Genomic DNA, 6,000 nt, shown 5'->3' on the forward strand with positions numbered 1-6,000 from the left:
TTTTATTGAACTTGGTGTCAATCATGTAACAAAAGCAGCTGGGAGGGGGTGCATTCAATCTCAGACGATATTTCCAATAGGCCATGGGTGTCCAAACTTTTTTCGACGAGGGCCAGATTTGGTGAGGTGAAAACGTGTGGGGGCCAACCATTCAGCCTGACATTCTTTGAATCATTAATCACATCAGAATGGTCCCCCAGTGTGCCCCCATTCACTGTATGTTCCCAAGCCAGCCCCTTCACTGTATATTCCCCTGCCTTCCCCCATTCGTTGTATGTCCTCCACTCTGCCCCTTCACATTATATTCCCATGCCTGCCCCTCCTTCACTGTATGTTCCCCACTTTGCACCCATTCACTCTGTCCCGTAGCTTCCCCCCCCCCCTTCTCTGAATGTACAGGAGTTGGACGCACACTCACCCGAAAGCCACCAGACACATATCAATGTGGCGGCCAACACCTCCTCACTGCTGCAGACTGCAAGGTAAAGGCACACTCGTCGGGACCCCACCTTACGGTCCTGTGCTGTGCATCCTACATCTTATGCTTCTGGCTGGAGGCTGCGGGCCGCAATTGGTCCCCAGGCCGGACTTTGGACATGCCTGCTCTAGGCAGAAATATTGGGGCAGATGTATTAAGGGATCCGATATGATATCCCGGCGGTCGGGATCCCGGCGGTCGGAATCCCGACACTGGAATCCCGACCGCCGAAATCCCGACAAGGGGGGGACATGGATCGCCCCCCCTTGCGGGCTCGCTGCGCTCCCCACGCAGCGGGCCCGGTGCCTCGCTACTCTCGGCACGCTATTATATTCTCCCTCTATGGGTGTCGTGGACACCCACGGAGGGAGAAAGTTTAGGGATTTCGGCGGTCGGGATTCCAGTGTCGGGATTCCGACCGCCGGGATCCCGACCGCCGGGAAATTAACCGCATCCCGTATTAAGCCGTGCGAAGAGATAAACTGGAGATAAAGTGGAAGGAGTTAACGCACCAGCCAATCAACTCCCAACTGTCATATTTCAAACACAGCTGATTGGCTGGTGCGTTATCTCCTTCCACTTTATCTCCAGTTTATCTCTTTGCCCGGCTTAATACATCTGCCCCATTGTCCACTTTCGACAACAATACAGTAGGTCAAATTTACATTCAACCTATTCAATGTCAGCTCCAATTATTTGACTGTCAGAAAAGATTTCTACAGTCAGAAACTCTGTGCATCTGCAAAAACATCCGCATATAGTCCTAAATGCCCATGGACAACCCAGCATCCATTTTCAACAATGCAGATTCAATATTTATCAAAGTATATGCATAGGCGAGTCCTGGCATTTCTTCCCGGTTTGAAAACTGACTGATTGTATTTCGCTAAAATATATACCCCCTTGACCTCTTGCTGAAGAAACATGACAAAAAAAAATTAGCCTCGGACAAAGCAATAGTATATAAATATTTATTTCTGTTTATTATTTTTGTACAAGTCCTAATTACATCAGTCTTTCTCACATCAAATGAGCCCTTTTGAATTCCATTTAGTGAAAACCCCTGGCATATCATATCCGTTATAAACAGAAGGGAATTCCAGTGGACATTTCTTCTGGCTAGGACTCTGCTTGGATATATTAATAATTTAACAGCCGTCAGCTAAAGAGATCAATGGTATTGAAAAATGTATTTCTTTTTTATTTATTAACAGTTTCTTATATAGTGCATACATATTCGGCAGCACTTTACAGTGAATATTTACATCAGTCCCTGCCCCAGTGGAGCTTACAATCTATATTCCCTACCACATCTACAAACGCACACACATTCATTATAGGGTTAATTTTTGTTAGCAGCCAAATAACCTACCAGTATATTTTTGGGAATGTGGGAGGAAAGCAGAGTACCCGGAGGAAACCCACGCAAGCATGGGGAGAATATACAAACTCTGCACGGTTAGGGCCATGGTGGGAATCGAACCCATGACCTCAGCACTATGAGGCAGTGATGCTAATTATTACACCATCTGTACTGTCCCATGTAAAATGTAAATATACTTAATGTTTCATTTTTGAACAATATACCATGATCATGTTCGCTGTTGTAAACGGAAATAAACATGTCCACTTCTTTAATGTCTATAGCCATATCCAATTGCTTATAGGTAAATTTAAGGTAAACCATTGATTTCCATAGATAAACATTAAGTTAACATATATAACTAACCAGGAACAAATATTTTGGAGATGTACCGTGATGAATTGAGCACATACAGTAGATCAGATAAAGTATTGCGCTTTGTTTTTCATAACTTAAGAAACAAGAAAAATTCTGCGCTGAGTTTTTCAGTTAACCGTTTGGCTGAATTCACAATACACAGATACAAATATTTTAAAAATATATTATTTTTTATTTTTGAATAGCTAATATGAAAACTTTTTTACATATATATCACTGTAAAATAAAATTAAGGCAATATACAGTTAGGTGGCCACCTTAATTCAATTATAATACATTTAATAATACATGAAAAACTATACATGTAAAAAATATATAAACAGATGTTCAATAAGTTAAAAATATTTTTTTGTGTATATTGTTATTGGTATACTGCTTTGGAATTTGCCATACAACCTGTACCAGGATAGATCTCGTGTACTTTCCAAATAGGGTCCCAATGAGGAGAGTATTGCAATTTTGGTATTCGCAATATATTGAATGTAGTGGTCGATCCGGTCACCACTAGCCGGTTGTAATTTGTATCAAGCGTCACGGTAATAGTCAGCCGGTATAATATTCTCTTTTCTGTCGAAATGACAGTTATATTGTCCACCGCTGTAGACGAGCAGGGTCTATGGGTGTTAGATGGCAGATGGATTATGCGGCTCTCACCCGCAGTGCCGTTACACTCGATATCCCCCGATCTAAATACTTCCCACTTATGGGGTGCTCTAGTCGACAGGCTGATGTGGACACAGTAGTAGATGTTGCAGTAACAAAGTAATAATTTATTTGTCCGTGGCTGTGGATGAGCTGGATCTGAGTAGTGCCGGACAGCAGTAGGAATATGCGGCTCTCACCCGAAATGCCGTACCACACTCTTGTCTCTGACTTTGTACCTCCCACTCGTGGGGCGCTTTAATCGACAGCTTTATAGTGGACACAATGATGTATATTGCGGCAGCGGATTAAATTTGGCAGATCACGCCCGCAATGCCGTTGTGCTCGGTAGTCTGACACCTGAGTGGTAGACGCCGCTGTCTCCTGCGTCTCTCACCTCAGAATGAATAGACAGGTGTGTCTAAACTCCTCGTGGGGTTCCACCAAATGGAATGGCTGTAGATATAAGCAGTCTGGTTTTTCAAAGAGCTCAGCAGATGAGCGAAACGCGTTAGGTGTCTTTCCCAGCATCATTTATTTATATATTGGGAAACTGCGGCCATACACCTAAGGACTACAAGGCACCCATCAAACTTTACCAGACTGCTTATATCTACAGCCATTGCATTTGGTGGAACCCCACGAGGAGTTTAGACACACCTGTCTATTCATTCTGAGGTGAGAGACGCAGGAGACAGCGGCGTCTACCACTCAGGTGTCAGACTACCGAGCACAACGGCATTGCGGGCGTGATCTGCCAAATTCAATCCGCTGCCGCAATATACATCATTGTGTCCACTATAAAGCTGTCGATTAGAGCGCCCCACGAGTGGGAGGTACAAAGTCAGAGACAAGACTGTGGTACGGCATTTCGGGTGAGAGCCGCATATTCCTACTGCTGTCCGGCACTACTCAGATCCAGCTCATCCACAGCCACGGACAAATAAATTATTACTTTGTTACTGCAACATCTACTACTGTGTCCACATCAGCCTGTCGACTAGAGCACCCCATAAGTGGGAAGTATTTCGATCGGGGGATATCGAGTGTAACGGCACTGCGGGTGAGAGCCGCATAATCCATCTGCCATCTAACACCCATAGACCCTGCTCGTCTACAGCGGTGGACAATATAACTGTCATTTCGACAGAAAAGAGAATATTATACCGGCTGACTATTACCGTGACGCTTGATACAAATTACAACCGGCTAGTGGTGACCGGATCGACCACTACATTCAATATATTGCGAATACCAAAATTGCAATACTCTCCTCATTGGGACCCTATTTGGAAAGTACACGAGATCTATCCTGGTACAGGTTGTATGGCAAATTCCAAAGCAGTATACCAATAACAATATACACAAAAAAATATTTTTAACTTATTGAACATCTGTTTATATATTTGTTACATATATAGTTTTTCATGTATTATTAAATGTATTATAATTGAATTAAAGTGGCCACCTAACTGTATATTTCCTTAATTTTATTTTACAGTGATATATATGTAAAAAAAGTTTTCATATTAGCTATTCAAAAATAAAAAATAATATATTTTTAAAATATTTGTATCTGTGTATTGTGAATTCAGCCAAACGGTTAACTGAAAAACTCAGCGCAGAATTTTTCTTGTTTCTTAAGTTGTGGTGTATAGTTCTAGAAGTCTGAATCATACATATGGTTCAGACCTAGACCTATTAGAGGTGAATACACTGACACCTCTGTATAAATTCTGCAGCTTGTTCAACGTAATCCCTATTGAGTGGAATAAACATTGAAATAAAAATAAAAATATAATTCACAATATATTAGCGCCTGTCCCTCTAGAGAAATCTAGTGGCTTTGTTTTTCATAGCAGGAAACAGTATACCACGTAATCAGCATAGTAACGGGAAGCACCACAACAAGCACTTCAGGAAGCTCCAGTGGTCCCTACTGTAACCCACACCCCGGCATATCACTTGGGCAGCTAATCCACCATCGAGAGCTCCTTCTGCCCTGGAAACACTTAACTCGAGAGCAATAGGTGCTGCTGATTACACACTTAAATCAGGTGCTGCTGATGGAAACACATAAATCAAGAGAGCACAGGTGCTGCTGATTGTTGCTGATTCTGCTCCAAAACCTGGTCTGGATCCTCCTCATTACTCTCGTGTGGAGTGATGCTGTCTCTGATACAGTACATTTGGATGGAAATTGGGTGATTGTGGTCATTCCTGTATTCTGGAATTCATATAATCATTTTTCATGGGTGCACAAAAATGGCAGCAGATGCTCTGGAATATTTTATTTTAACAGAAGGCAGTTTGTTCATCGAAGGGCTGGTAAGCAGTACAATAATATGCCTGCAGGCAATATTGGAGTTTCTGTGCAACTTTTGTGGCTGCATTTCAGCAAATTTGTTCAATATTCAAGGTGTCGTCAATGCTGATATCCATCATGCAATACTATAAGGAAGGTGTCTGGCTCCAAATTTATTCTGCAGCAGGACAACGACCCCAAATATAAAGCCAATGTCATTAAGAACAAGCTTCATCTTAAAGAAGAGCAAGGAGTCCTGGAAGTGATGATGATATGGCCCCCACAGAGTCTTGACCCCACATCATTGTGTCTGTCTGGGATTACATGAATAGACAAAAAGATATGAGAAAACATCCACAGAAGACCTGTGGTTAGTTCTTGTTTAGAACAACCTTCCTGTCTAATGCCTTCAGAAACTGTGCAAGTGTACCTAGAAAATATGATGCTGTTTTGAAGTCAAAGGGTGGTCCACCAAACATGGATTTGGTTTAGATTTATCTTGTGTTCATTCCCTTTATATTTTAAATGTATAAAAATAAGCTATTACTTTTTCACAGTATTGTATATATATAATAAATACTGTTAGTGCATACATGGTAATGTACCAGAACAGCAGTGCACTGTAGAGAATACACCACAGTTCTGTGCTGTAAAATGGGATCAGGTTCCAGTACACTCTAGATTGAACCTGATCCCAGATAATTTCCCATCCCAATGATTTGGAAGTAAAACAAAAACAAAATCAAGTAACTTTATACCTGGAACAAACCAGGATGCAAATGTTCGACACCTTTACTTTTTCCCTTTATTATATTCCTTAGTTAATTTTTTGAA

This window comes from Crinia signifera, chromosome 6, assembly GCF_055691185.1.
Source record: "Crinia signifera chromosome 6, ASM5569118v1, whole genome shotgun sequence".
Classification (NCBI taxonomy): domain Eukaryota; kingdom Metazoa; phylum Chordata; class Amphibia; order Anura; family Myobatrachidae; genus Crinia; species Crinia signifera.